The sequence below is a fragment of the Rhincodon typus genome, chromosome 9 (genome assembly GCF_021869965.1).
Source record: "Rhincodon typus isolate 14 chromosome 9, sRhiTyp1.1, whole genome shotgun sequence".
Classification (NCBI taxonomy): Eukaryota; Metazoa; Chordata; class Chondrichthyes; order Orectolobiformes; family Rhincodontidae; genus Rhincodon; species Rhincodon typus.
Genome location: NC_063340.1, coordinates 8,524,730 through 8,540,330, shown reverse-complemented (window position 1 = coordinate 8,540,330; position 15,601 = coordinate 8,524,730). Strand labels below are relative to the sequence as shown.

The 15,601-nt window shown below is 43.8% G+C and overlaps 1 protein-coding gene across 1 annotated transcript in view; it reads left to right on the top strand.

Annotated features, from left to right (window-relative positions):
* Positions 1-15,601, top strand: part of LOC109930283 (1-phosphatidylinositol 4,5-bisphosphate phosphodiesterase beta-1-like) — a 601,524-nt gene that overhangs the window by 99,604 nt on the left and 486,319 nt on the right. The gene's annotated exons all lie outside the window — the stretch shown is intronic.

Sequence of the window (15,601 nt, the reverse complement as noted above, 5' to 3'; positions counted from 1 at the left end):
GGAAGGAAATGTTCGCAACATAAGGTAGTGGAATGTTGTCAATATGAGCTATTGCAGGAAGCTATTTCCCTCTCTCCCGGATGGAGCAAGTTAATCGCACCCTTCTTCCCCATCAGCAGTGAGAACATCACAAAACTTCACCCATCTGGAGACCAAAGAAAATCTGTTCAAGTGGAGGATGGATTTGTCCAACCAATGTCAATTGCTCGGAGGGTGACAACAGCAACATGTTCTGATATCAATCGAAGACAAAGAGAAGACACAGCCTGATTTTAAAGGGCCAGGGTTTCTGAGAAACCTTAAGTCATTTTCCAACACACCTTCTTGAACCTCAAATGCAGACGAGGGAGGGGGAGAGGTGTGGTCCATGTGGGATGCTGTTCGGAGGGTCAGTTTGGACTCGATGGGCTGAATGCCCATGTGCTGCTTTACAACTTAGATCAGTGATGAGCCATGTATACAATTTGCATATTCTCATAACACAATATTGCAATGCCCAAGTTCACTTTGCTAATAGTGATACCGGTATTCTTGGCCTCAGTGCAGCTGGTAGAATAAATCCCCCATTTGTTGCACTTGGATACTGCTTTGCTGTAACTGACTTGGTATTGACTTTGTATGCAAAATCTGTGTAAAACTATCCTTAACTCCTAGTCGGAGCAAATTACTGCAGATGCTGGAATCTACTGAAAACAAAAAACGGTGGCGATTACAGTGGATCAGGCAGCATCTGTGGACAGAGAGCAAGCTCACGTTTCGAGTCTAGGTGACTCTTCATCAGAATCTCAACCCCTTTTTTTTGCTGGGGAAATTGCACTGTTCCAAATTGGATGGCTTTGCTTCAGTTTTGGTCATAAGTTCTGTTTTGCTACAGTTCATCGTCATGTTTCTTACGTAGACTCTATGGATGGTTTTGTTCGACTGATAAGCAAATAGATTTTGCTGTACAGTGCCTTGCTGGGTGCTTTTCCTTTGCTGTACTGTAATTTTCCATCTGTTGCAGTAACACAGTGGTGCTAGCTAACAGTTTGCGCAGAACCAATGTCAGGAGTTATGGATCACCAGAAAGAAAGTTCGAATGATTTTAAAGCAATTTATTAGAAAGCAACTGTAAGTATATAACACATAAGCCAAACTGACAGGAGTGAGACCCACGATGCTGTTAAGGAGGGAGATCCAGGATTTTGACCCATCTACACGGATATATTTCCAAGTTGGGATGGTGTGTGCTTGGAGAGGATCCTGTAGGTGGAATTGTTCCCATGTGTCTGCTCCCCTTGTCCTTCTAACTGGTAGATGTCGTGGAATTGGAAGGTGCTGTTGAAAGATCCTTGCTGTGCATCTTGTCGATGGTCCACGGTACTGCCACTGTGTGTTAGTGGTAGAGGGAGTGAATGTTGAAAGTGGTTGACAGAGTAGCAATCAATTTCGTAGCCCATCACGCTCCTGCCTTGTGCCTTGTAGTTGGTGGACAGGCTTTGTGCAGTGAAGAGATGAATTACTCACTGAAGAATTTCCAGCCTCTTGTTACGATGTTTACAATTGAATGATAATGAAAATGATCTCAGATTCTGAGCAGGAACTTGCAACAACATATTGATATGTGAATTTTATGTTATTTTAGTAGACTGAAGAATTAACCTATTTGCTAATTCTCTAGCACTGGAACAGTGCTCAGTTAAATTTTATTGCTGCAGGTGTCACCTAGACCATAGTGACTTATACTCCACTGAACATTAATATTGCGATGAAATACCAAGAGCTGGTAAAAGGAAAACACAGAATGGAGGGACACGTAGGGTTTGCAAATTGAAACAGTGGGGAGTGTGTGAAAAATTGAGAGAGGAAAGTGAAAATGTTGATGAAGTGAAAAAAGGCTGAAAAGGGAATGAAAACATCAGAGACAAAAATCTTCCAACTTTTGAAAATGACATTGATTTGATTTGATTACTTGTTGTCACAAGTACCTAAGTACAGTGAACAGTTTTGTTTTGTGTGCAGTACAGGCAGATCATAATGTACAAGGCCATACAGGGCAGCACAGTGGCTCAGTGGCTAGCACTGCTGCCTCACAGCGCCGGGGCATGGGTTCGATCCCACCCTCGTGAGGAGTTTGCACATTCTCCCCGTGTCTGCATGGGTTTCCTCCGGGTGCTCCGGTTTCCTCCCACAGTCCAAAGGTGTGCAGGCTAGGTGGATTGGCCATGCTAAATTACCCATAGGGTTCAGGGATGTGTAGATTAGGGTGATGGGTCTGGGTGGGATGCTCTGAGGGTCGATGTGGATTTGTTGGGCCGAAGGATCTGTTTCCACACTCTAGGGATTCTATGATTCAGAGTAATTGAACAGAGTGAGGGGTACAGAGTTACGGCTACACAAGAGATGTAGAAAAGCAAGATCAACATTCGATTTGAAATTTGAGAGGTCTATTCAGAAGTCTAATAACAGCGGGAAAGAAGCTGTTCTTGAACCTATTGGTATGTGTTTGAGCTTTTGTGCCTTCTGTCTGACGGAAGAGGTTGGAAGAGATTATAATCGGTGTGTGAGTGGTTTTTGATGATGTTGCTGCTTTTCCGCAGCAGTGAGAAGTGTAGATGGAGTCAATGGATGGGAGGTTGGCTTGCGTGATGGTTTCGGCTGTGCTCACAACTTTCTGTAGTTTCTTACAGTCCTGGGCAGAGCAGTTGCCATACCAATGATGCACCCAGAGAGAATGCATTCTATGGTGCATCTGTAAAGTTGGTGAGAGTCCTTATGGACATGCAGAATTTCAGAGGATTTCAATCCCACCTCAAGTTTTGTTATGAGCCCTGAGTTATAAACGTGCCTGGGGGAAAAGGGCCTAATGACTGTGGTTCAGACACAGTGTACAGACCACCTGAAAGTATCTCTGAACTCAGTCTGGACCGTTGTGTTACTCCAGCCTCTGAAAGCAAGTTGTGAGGTGAGTCCTGCTGAGCATCAAATACACTTTAATGTGAGGATGGCTCCACATGTTGTAACCCGTTTCCTAGCACTATCATTGTAATTGTTATGGTTCAGATTTAGGTTTGATAAGCTAAGCTGTATCCCTTGACAGGCTCTGCTCTCCAAAAATCCATTGTTCTCATCACACATTCTTGACAGATCTGTATTTTTGGTGCAAGCAAGTGTGTTAAACCTGTCATTTCAAACTTCAGGTGATGATAGCCACTTGCCACCTCAGTTTTGTGTTAGAGAGAAATATTCAAGTGAGCATCTCCTGATGCTGCCATCCATCATTTGAAAATTCACAATCAGTATACCCCAGAGAGATTTTGTAGAAATCCGAATAATTGTAAGTTGAACTAAGTTTATTCATGTAATCCTTAACTGAGTTTTATTAGCAGTTAGAATATCTTTGCAACTGTTGAAAATGATGCACTGATTTACAGTTGCTCCAGAAGGATTTCCTGCATTTATATCTAAAACTATTTAACAATCTTAAGTGTTTCTTAAAAATTTATTCTGGTGTTAAGTTCATTGGCAGTTACGACAGTCTCCATATAATTCTGTACTTCCCTTTTATTATGTGTTTCCAATTTTTATAAATCTTTTAGTTGAGTTTGAAACCAATGTGTTCATCTAGACTTTCGTGCTCATAGTGTCTTTTGTCTAGCCAATAGCATGGACAGATTGGGCCAAATAGTCTGTTTCTTTATTGCATAGGATGGATGTACAACAGATACCCTATGCCAGCTGGTGGGGATAGTATAGACAGCACTTTATTGAGACCATTCTGCCCTCTGTACTAGTATCAACTCTGATAGAGCTACCAATTAGTCCCATTCCCCTCCTTTGTTCCCTTAACCCTGTGAAGTGTCCTTTCTAGGTGATGTTTGGTTACAGTTGAAGTTGTCTTTCTAGGCAGCACACTTCAGATCATCACAATTCATTGTGTTTCATTAAAAAAGAATCTCCTGTGTTCCACTGTGATTTTTCTTCCGCGTGATACATTTGCCAATTATTTTATCAGCGCTGCTGCTCGTAGATTTACCTGAACAATCCTATCAAAGACTCTTCTTTACGTCCTTGCGTACGAAACCATGCAGCTTTGCAGGTGGAAATCCAAGTCGGGCAGCCACGTTGCAATACTGTGTCTTGTTTGGTGGATTGCCTGCAGCAAACCTCCATTCATTGTCAATGTGGGGAACTGTCTGATCCAGGTGACCACAGTCATGCGCTGGGCTGCCATTGAAGTTCCATTTGGAGATGGCTTTTGCATGGACAGTGTGGATCCAATCGGGATTGGCCCGCTGTCTTTGAGGGAAGTCGCGTTCTGGAGGCACCACTTTAGGCTTGTTCACCAGTTGGTAACATCGGTGTCAGTGCAGAGGTAGCACCATACATGAGGGTGATGACCATCGTCCATGTGCTATTTTCCCAGAGCACCATTCCTAGCACCTTTTGGTGGTTGCTACCTCTCTGTGGTCGTATGTGGTACTGGGTAAGGTTTGTTTGAGGGACCTCACTGTCACCAATCCTTGTTTTGACCTGGGCCTGTTAAGTGATTCATGGTAGAAGATGCACCACTGTGCACTATCTACAGAAGAGGCTCTTTTCTCAGATAACAAGGTTTATATTGCATGTTGGCAAAGAGTACAGCCAAATTTGGCCACACAAAATGACAAGGACCATAGGTACAGAGACATTTACTCCCTCCAAAAGGTGAGTAGAACCCCTTGTCTCTGCCCACAGACTGGATGTGGTATCAGTTGACTGGGTGCAGCAAATGTAACATGAACATTCACCCTTTAAGAAACATTACATTATGCAACAGTCCACGCCAGTTTTAGCTAATGTCATCACCTGACGTATGCAATTCAACTGTTTAAAAAAAAAAGCAAAGACGTCAGGGCTGCCTGAAGTGAAGGAAGCGTGAAGCTGAATCCTTGTACAAAGTATTCAATAATGAAAATGCAGGTCTCCAAGTGACAGTGCAGTTGCTTTGTGTCAAAATCAGAGAATCAAACAATGTGTTTGTGCCAAATCTAGCCTTGTAGGGAGCCATTCAGGCAGGTTGGGGTAGAACATAGAAGAGTAACTGCAGCACAGGAACAGACCCTTCGGCCCACCATGTCTGTGCTGACCACGATGCCACTCTAAACTAATACCATCTGCCTGCACATGGTCTGTAGCCCTCTATTCCCTGCCTGTTCATGCATCTGTCTAAAATCTTTTCATTGCTATCATTTCTGCTTGTACCACCTCCCCTGGCAGCATGTTCCAGGCACATGCCACCCTCTGTATAAAAGATTTGCCTCTCACGTCTCCTTTAAACTTGCCCCCTCTCACCTTACACTTATGCCCTTTAGTATTTGACATTTCCACCCCAGGGAAAAAGACTCTTGATTATCCACCCTATCTGTGCCTCTCAGTTTTATGTACTTCTATCTGGTTGCCCCTCAGCCTCTGATGCCATAGCAAAAACAATCCAAGTTTGTCCAACCTCTCTTTATAGCTTATACACTCCAATCCAAGGCAACATCTTGGTAAACCTCTTTTGCACTCTCTCCAAAGTCTCTACAGCCTTCCTATAGTGTGGCAACCAGAACTGCGCTCAATACTCCAAACGTGGCCTAAGTAAAGTTCTGTACAACTGCAACATGACTTGCCATTTTTTTATACTCAATGCCCTGACCGATGAAGGCGAGCTTGCTGTATGCCAGCTTTACCACCTTCTCCACTTGTATTGGCATTTTCAGGGAGCTGTGGACTTAGACCCCAAGATCTCTCTGTATATCAGTGCACCTTATGGTCCTGCCATTTACTGTATACATTCCTCTTGCATTTGTCCTCCCAAAATGCATCATCTGTTAGCTGATCTTCACCCACAATATGTTCAGAATACACCAGTGATTTGCACGTAGCTGTGGAAGAGAGAGGAACAAGTCAGTCAGGCTAGTTTGAACCTGATAGCTTTTTCATGGTCTATACCCATTTAGTGAAAACAGGAACAGTAATTAGGCAGTGCAATGCAACCTCCTGACAAATTTGATTCTGGCTCTTCCTCAGAGCAGTTCTGTAGAAGAGTCACCCAGGACTCGAAATGTTAACTCTGCTTCTTTCTCCTCTGAAGCGGCCAGATCTGCTGAAGTTTCTCCAGCACCGTCTCTGTTTATTTGAAAAAGAAAGAGGAAATGGTGGTGTCATTTGTAACGTCATGGAAGTATTAACTCCATGGCCCAGGCTAATGTCACTCGACTAGTAACCAAGCAGCCCAAACTAACACTCCGAGTCACGAACGGTGGCTGGTGGAATATGAATGCAATTTATTCGTTCTGAACTGAAAACTGGTCTCACTAAAGGCGACTGTCATAAAATCGAGATTGGTGCACTTTTAACAAAGGAAACTCTGCCATCGTTACCTGGTCTGGCTGCCAAGTGATTCCAGACCCACAGTAATGTGGCTGACTCTTGGTTGCCATTCGAAATGGCTGCGCGAGACATTCAGCTAAAGGGCCAATAGGGGCGAATAACAAATGCTGGCCAGGTCAGCAATATCCACACAAAGAATAAATATTATTTCATAAGTAAGTGCAGGAAGGAGAGTGAAAAAAGTCCCTTCTCAAGCAAAGGCCTCAAAGGCTTCCTTTTTTTCGGAAACTATCAACACAACACGATCTAGATGATACAAGTCAAAATGCTTTACAATCTCACTGACCTTAAACAAGCAAAGTGCCCTGCAGGCTTGCAATAAGTGATTTTACAGTTAACAAGAAAGGAACCAGAGAATAAATTGTCGCGGTAAGTGTTCAGTGATTTATTTTTCACATTTGTGTATATGTAGGGTGTAGGCACCTGTGGAGATTGTTGCTAACTCAGTGTGCTTGAGACTTGACAGCTTTCCTTCACGAGAGAGAGTATGTAATGCTGCACTTTCTTGGTGAATACCCAAGTCAGAGGTTATTAGGTAAACTTCTGATATGCATTCCTTTCTCAAAGTATTCCCCAGTTCACATCAAGACATGATGCTCAGATTATTTCCCACACTAATTCTTTACCCCCTTTCCATCCCCCCCACCCAACATTTCTCTTTTCCTCCCTCTATCCTTCCTTCCCTTTCCAGCCCCGTGAACACGCAACCTAATTTTGTTCTCATAAAATTCCTGTGAAATCTATACATTCCCCTTTATTGGTCAATGCTTTGAGCATAAGAGTTGGGAGGTCATGTTGCAGCTGTACAGGACATTGGTTAGGCCACTTTTGGAATACTGCGTGCAATTCTGGTCTCCCTGCTATAGGAAGGATGTTGTGGAACTTGAAAGGGTTCAGAAAAGATTTACAAGGATGTTGCCAGGGTTGGATGGTTTGAGCTACAGGGAGAGGCTGAATAGGCTGGGGCTATTTTCCCTGGAGCGTCAGCAGCTGAGGGGTGATCTTATAGAAGTTTATAAAATGATGAGGGGTGTAGATCGGGTGAATAGCCAAGGTCTTTGTCCCAGGGCAGGGGAGTCCAAAATTAGACAGCATTGGTTTAAGGTGAGGGGGGAAAGATTTAAAAGGGACCGAAGGGTCAGAGGGTGGTGCGTGTATGGAATGAGCTGCCAGAGGAAGTGGTGGAGGTTGGTACAACTACAACATTTAAAAATCATCTGGATGGGTACATGAATAGGAAGGGTTTAGAGGGATATGGGCCAAATGCTGGCAACCGGGACTAGATGAATTTAGGATATCTGGTCGACCTGGAGGAGTGCGACCGAAGGTTCTGTTTCCACGCTGTACAGCTCTGTGACTCTATGGGCGCGAGAACCGTAAAGGGAGGCCAGAGTGAGAAACTAAAGTCGGGGGATTTGCTTTGCCTCTTCTTTATGAGCCGTTCTTTGACATAATTGTGAGCTTTCCAATTCATTTACGCTGACGGTTATCAGTAGTCTCGTGTGAATCAATTTTCGAAAGCACTCACATCCCTGGCTCACACGTTTGCCCATCTGCCAATAAGATGCAGTGTTCGGAAACAAAGGTCCCAAACCACTACTAACACAGCAACTTTTATTATATATACTTACAGTAATCACTGCCCTTTATTTCACGAGTGTTTTATCAATAATATTTTATGACATGAGATATAGTTGAACAGTTAGTAATTTTTTTAAACCGCACCTCTGATTCCCTTCTCTTTCCCAATCCTGTGCCAACTGTCTTACTTACAGTTCTGCCAACAATCACTGATCCCTGGAAACTTGCCCAAGTGCCACTCTCCCTGTGCAGTGGCAGGCCGTTCACTTGCAGAGAGCCTGGCCCGTCCTTTACCTGCAGTCTGCAGATGGTGCAGGATGCCAAGCGAGGGCATGAAGTTTGGCCGAGTTCCTCTACCTTCTCCTCCCAATCGCCTGATGTTGCCTGAGCTAATAATACGTTCCTGCGTGTAGACTGGGAATCAAAGATGGAATCTGTTTCACTTCTGTGTTTCTTGTTTTGTTAAGTACCAGGGCACGTAGGGTTTACTGGATTTTGACCATTTGTGCCCAGGAGAAAGTGATGGTGAGCTGCCTTCTTGAACTGTTCCAGTCTTTCGGGTATGGGTAGCCCCATAATGCCATTAGGGAGAAATTTCCAGGATCTTGACCTACCGACTTTGAAGGAATGGAAATATATTTCCAAGTCAGGATGATGAGTGGCTTAGAGGAAAACTAGCAAGCAGTGGTTCTCCCATGTATCTGCTGTCCTTGTCCTTCGAGGTGGCAATGGTAACGTTTTGGAAGGTGCTATGAAGGGAGCCTTAATGAATTACTGCAATGCATCTTACAGATGGTAGGTCCTTGCTGTACTGTGTGCGCAATCGTGTGGGAGTGAATGTTGAAGGTGGTGGACACTATGAAAACAAATGAACTGTTTTGTCATGGATGGTGTCAAGCATGGAACTGCACTCATTCAGTCAAATGGGAGTATTCCATCACACTTAGGATTTGCACCTTCTCAATGATGGGCAAGCACTGGGAAGACAGGAAGTGTGTGACCTCTTGCACAACTCCTACCCTCTGACCTCCTCCTTAGTCCACAGTAATTATATGGCTGGTCATGTTCAATTTTTGGTCCATGGTAACCCCAAGATGTCAATAACGAGGGATTCAGGGATGGTAATACCATTGAACGTCAAGGGGTGATGTTAGATCCTTTCTAATTGGTGATGATCATTGCCTGGCAGTTGTGTGGCACATGTGTTATCAGCCATTCATTACCCTGAGCCTGGATATTGTTCAAATCTTGCTGGATAAGGACAGAGACTGCTTCAGTAAGAGCTTGTTTTCACACAATTGGAAAATGTATTTCCCAACTTAGCTGCATCATTCTGAGCAATCATTAATGGGAGTGTTTCTAACAGTAGGTTAGATCAAAAGTGTCCACTTTGTGTCACGTAACTCAGCAACCAATGTAAAAAGTAGCAACAACAACCTGAATTTCAGTCAGAGATGGTAAGAACTGCCGATGCTGGAGTCAGAGATAACACAGTGTGGAGCTGGAGGAACACAGCAGGCCAGGCAGCATCAGAGGAACAGGAAAGCTGACGTTTCGTGTCGGGACTCCTCTTCAGACCCTTTTCTGAAGAAGGGTCCTGATCCGAAACGTCAACTTTCCTGCTCCTCTGATGTGCCTGGCCTGCTGTGTTCCTCCAGCATCACACTGTGCAACCTCAATTTCTGTAGTGCATTTAATTGAGTACATTATCCCAATAAGTGAAATTGATAAAGCCATATTTGACTTGGTTTCAGAGATGGTTTTTATCTTAGAAGAGAGCGGTTGAGAGGTGGGCAGGCTTGAGGAGATAATTTTAGAGCTGCTGCTTCACACAGCATTATGGTGATGACAGAACAGGCCTATGAAATCGCAGCAAAACTGTTGGTCTTTAAGGTGAGTGTCATTGTCTGTCAAAGGCACAAAAGCCTAAGTTGTTAGATTTGTTTTATCTTTATGGAGGAAGTTTACAAGGGTAAATATTGACGAATATCAAACGTTAGTCAGGCAGTTGAAAGCACTGATGTGCATGCATGTGTGAGAGAGACTTGAACAGTTTGCTGTTACTCTCACTTCCGAGGTTTCCATGTAAGTAACAACTTGGTTGAAGTTTTGCAATGTATTTATAGCACAGAAATAAGCATTTGGCTCACCAAGTTTATCCTGCTGTTTATGCCTGATGTGACCCACGTTCTGCTTTACTGAATCCCACTTAATCCCCTTCTATCATCATATATTTCTCTCCTTTGTCTGCTCATGCACATATCTAGTGTTCTCTTAAATGTATCATTCAGTCATTCCGAGTGATAGCTGTTGTGTAAGGTAATGGACATGCAAATGTTATTCTGTCAGCTAAAGTGAAACTCCGATGCCCACTTTGATGCACAACACCACTGCTGTGTGCAGCATCTAGCATTTCAGGGCATTTGGAGTCATCTGATGGAGACCCGTGTATGTTTCCTACTCCAGTTTGTTGTAGTTAATATGCTTAACCTGCACTTAGTTATCGGAATGTATTAAACTGCATCCTATTAGCTAAATCTGGAGCCTCTCCCTTGTCTTCCAGCCTCGTACAGATGGAGCAGCCTCTTAGACCAACATGCGAAGGAGAATTGGTGGCAGCGTTACACCATCACCATTAATAGTTGCTCATGAGACGTCACAATCGGGAGGGCCATGCATAAAGTAATAGTCAAGGTCCTTTCCCCAGGGTAGGAGGGTCCAAAACTTGAGGGCACAGGTTTAAGGAGAGAGGAGAAAGATTTAAAAGGGACCTAAGAGGCGACTTTTTCACGGAGAGCTTGGTGTGTGTATGGAACAAGCTGCCGTAGCAAGTGTTGAAGGCCGGTACAATTACAACATTTAAAAGGCGTCTGGATGGGTACATGAATAGGAAGGGTTTAGGGGGATATGGGCCAAATGTTGGCAAATGGGGTAGTAAGAACTGCAGATGTTGGAGTCAGAAATAACACAGTGTGGAGCTGGAGGAACACAGCAGGCCAGGCAGCATTAGAGGAGTAGGAAAGTTGACGTTTCGGGTTGGGACCCACATCAACTTTCCTGCTCCTCTGATGCTGCCTGGCCTGCTGTGTTCCTCTAGCTCCACACTGTGTTATCTCTGTTGGCAAATGGAACTAGATTTCTATCGGATATCTGTCAGCATGGACGAGTTGGACTGAAGGGTCTTTTTCCGTGCTGTACCTCTTTATGACTCTAAGGTGAGAACAGTGATATTTTCCTAAATGTCACAAACAGGAGCAAGTTCCTCAGTCTCACCCCTCTGACTGAAAATGTTTCCCCTGAGAGTTTCTCTATATGTATTGCCGATGCTCTGATTTTATGATCTCTCGTTTTGAACAGCCTCCTCAAGAAAAAATGTCTTCTCCAGGCCTCTCTTAGTAAAGATCTTAGATAATTTTAGGGAATTCAATCAGAGGAAGGAACCCCAGTGTAATGGCACTTGTGTAACTGACAGTACACTGAGCAGAGTACACAAACAACTGGAGGGGGTGGTGCTGGGAGCTTTGTCAGTAGTAATTAGTCTGTCAGAGTACAGTCTTAGAATAAGCGTAATTTTCAAGTTTTCTTTTAAAAAGTTACTATTGTTTTGTTAGTACCTGTACATTGCGAGGAGCTGTGAATGCACATCCAGTTCTGGTACCTAATGAATTTTAATGTAACTCGCTCCTCAATATGCACATTAACAGCATTCTGAGACACCTACGGGAACAAATACTTGTACACTAAGACTTCTGACAAAGAAATGTAAATACATTCTGACAGTGCCAGTGAAATTTGGTTAAAAATATCTCCACTGTCCAGAACAGTCCACTAATTGAAATACAGTTTGTATTAAAGCCCTGTTCTTTCTGAGATCTGCTGCATTGACTCGCTAATGGACAATTACTGCGATTCAAACCAAAAAAGTCTGCTGGGCGAGAAAGGAAGTCAGATTTCAATTTGTTGCATTTTTTTTTTTAACTCTGTCGTAGAATTAATTAATTTTTGAAATTGTTCATTGTTTTATTTTTTTAAAAATTATTTAATGTTTTCGTAAGCGAGCAGATGCTGAACCAGCAAATCTGCCTCCTTGTCATTTCTCATGTGCTGGTGTCAGCTCTGTGTTGTTTTGCAGCACTCTCCCCTCTGAGTCAAAAGGTTATGGTTTCAAGTCTCAGTGCAGGACTTGATCTAGGCTGATACTGCAGTGCCTTCGCTGGTCGGAGGTGCAATCTCTTGCTTGACACATTTAAGTCTTTATATAAGATCCCATGGCACTCCTTTTGTCAATATAAACAGAGGGGACTTTAAACACAATGATGTGGTCAGTCAACCAATTGACATCACACACAAAACAAAAACAGGTTATCAGGTCACTGTCACATTACACTGTGTGGGAGCTTGCTCTGGATAAATTGTCCAACGTGTTTCTCATATTGCAACAGTCCTTCCTTCTCAACCTTTCCCCTTGCCTTAGGAAGTGGTAACCGTTAGGTTAAACTCATCACTAGTCATCTTTCTAATGAGAGAGCTGCCCTACAGTCCTCTGAGATGATGCTGACTCTCCTGATTTGCACTTCACAGGTGCTTCACTGACTGTAAAGTGCTTTAAGATATCCCAAGATCATTGTCAGATACTAAAAATATGCATGTTTTCCGTGCTTTTAAGAGCAGATTACTGCAGATGCTGGAATCTGTACTGAAAACAAAAAAATGCAGGTGATCACAGTGATCCATGGAGAGAAAGTAAGATAACATTTCGAGTCGAGATGGCTCTGATGTGCCAGCATCCATGGAGAGAAAGTAAGATAACGTTTCGAGTCGAGATGGCTCTGATGTGCCAGCTCTGATGAAGAGTCATCTCGATAGGAAACGTTAACTTAATCGCTCTCTGCGGATGCTGCCTGGCCTGCTGTGATCTCCAACACCTTTCATGTTTTTAACTTGTCTCTTTAAAGGAGGGCATTGAAGTTGTTTAAATAAATCGTCTTGAGTGGCAGATTACTGACTAATGCCAGGCTGGACATTTGTAAGATGAGAGAATGAACTGTTTATGAACTAACTTCCAACGTTGCTGGTTCAAATAGACAGGCTGATTGTAATACATTGCATTTCAGTAATACATTGCATTTCAGTTTCCCAAATGGTAAATTGCCTTATTATTGTTTTTAGAATAGCAGTCCTCTCATTTCTGCTGTTTTTTTTATACATATCTTGCTGTGGTGCTGTGGAATTAATGGTAACATGCATTGTGAGTATGGCAAGTCTTCACCAGACAATGTATAATAAAGTTGTTTCACTGTGAAGTTTAAAGTACATATCGCCTTTGTTGACATTTTCCTAACAGTGGCTTTGTCACAGAAAACAAAGGTGCTTTAATACAGAAATTAGCAGCCACTGATTGTTGGTATGATGATGTTCAGGCGATAATTTCAACCAAATGCCACTGTCTTTCAGAACAAGATATCTGATAAATTATGCAGTTCTGTGAAAGTACAGAGAGTGCCAAAGATCCATAACCCTCTGTGCAAAAGGAAATTCCTTTCATCTCTGTCTTAAAAAGGGCTAAACTGTTTAACATGGAGCTGAGTGGATTATTTTTCTTGTAAGAAGGTCATGAGTCTTTGAAACTCTGTTCTTCAAAAAGTGGTGGAATCAGATTCTTTGAATATTTTTCAGGTATAGAGTGAGTGTACGTCTTTTCAAGCAGAAGCAGATCAATTCTTGGTAAACAAGGAGATAAAGCTTGTCAGGGCTAGGTGGGAATGGGAAGCTACTGGATCTGCCACGATCTTACTGAATGGTTGAGCAAGCTCAAGGGGCCGAATGGCCTACTCCTGCCCGTGGTTTGTATGTCCACAATTCGCACCCACACCAGCGCCCTGGATCGGGCCGACACCCCCAGCATCGAGGCACTGTCTGCCCTTGATTGGTTACGATGGGCTGGGCACGCTGTCTGGGTGACGAGAACACCCCCCCCAAGCAGGTGCTCTACACCCAGCTTCGAAGCGGCAGGCGAGGCCCAGGTGGACAGAGGAAGTGCTTCAGTGATACCCTCAAGGCCTCACTGGGGAAGTGCGGCATTCCCACAGGCACCTGGGATTCACTGGCCCAAAATTGCCCAGATGGAGGAAGAGCATCTCGAGACTTGCCGTTGGGGAAAAAGCGGAAGCCGGGCGAAAACAGCAAAAGGAGCGTGGTGCCCCACTCACCCTTTCCCACGACCACCTTATGCCCCCAGTGTAACAGAGCCTGCAGTAGCTGTGTCGGGTCTGTACAGCCCCCTACAGACTCACCCTGAGAGTGGAAGAGAGTCATCCTTGTCTGTGAGGGAAGGCCAATGAATGAATGTCCACCGTGCCGTGCACATATGTCTGGGATGTACAATTGTGAGGAAGGAGGTGAAAATATTCTTCTGACTGTCAAACAGTTTGCATCTTCCCCAACCCTTTCTCGCTTATTGTTGACCCTCGTTCAGATTCCATATGTGCATTCTTTTGCAAGAACAGAAGGAATGAGAACAGGATTGGAGGACATAGCCGCTTGAGCCTGCCCCACCATTCAATACGATCATGGTGGATTTCTTTTTGTCTCAACTCAACATTTTACCCTGATCCCCATATCCTTACATTCCCAAAGAGAGATATTTAAAAAAAAACACTACCTGTCTCAGCTTTAATTATTTGCAATGATGGAGCACCTGCAACTTGCTGGGGTGGACAATTCAATTAATTCACAAACTTCGCAAGCGAAGAAATTTATCCTCAATGATCAGCCCGATTTCCTCGGTCTGCAACCCCGCATTCCAGATTCCTCAGCCAGGGGGAGCGCTCTCAGTATCTACCCTGTCAAGCCCCTTCTAAACTTTGAAAGTTTTGAGAAGATCGTCTTACATTTTTCTAAGTTCCATGGAATATAGGCGCTGTTTTCTCAGCCTCATATCAAATACAGCCACTTCATCCAAGGGATGAGTTGAGTTAACCTTCTCTGCATTGCTTCCAATCCAGGTGTGCCCAACCTTAAACGTAGAGTGCAAAGCTGTGGTGGCAGGAAGGACACGTCCTTATTGGTCAATGCATTGAGTATAGGAGTTGGGACATCATGTTGCGGCTGTGTAGGACTTTGGTTCGGCCACTTTTGGAATACTGCATTCGATTCTAGTCTCCCTGCTGTAGGAAAGATGTTGTTAAACTTGAAAGGGTTCAGAAAAGATTTACGAGATGTTGGCAGGATTGGAGGGTTTGAGCTATGGCGGGGACTGAATAGGCTGGGGCTATTTTCCCTGGAGTATTGAAGGCTGAGGGGTGACCTCATAGAAGTTTATAAAATCAAGAGAGGCAGGGTGAATAGTCAAGGTCTTTTCCCCAGGGTAGGGGAGCGCAAACCTAGAGAGCATAGGTTTAAGTTGAGGGGTAGGGGGGCAAGATTTAAAAGGGAACAAAAGGACAACTTTTTCACATGGAGGGTGGTGCATGTATGGAATGAATTGCCAGAGGAACTGGTGGAGGCTGGTACAATTACAACATTTAAAATGGGTGGGTATATGAACAGAGATAACAAGGTGTAGACTTGGATGAACGCAGCAGGCCAAGCAGCATCAGAGGAGCAGGAAGGCTGACGTTTCGGG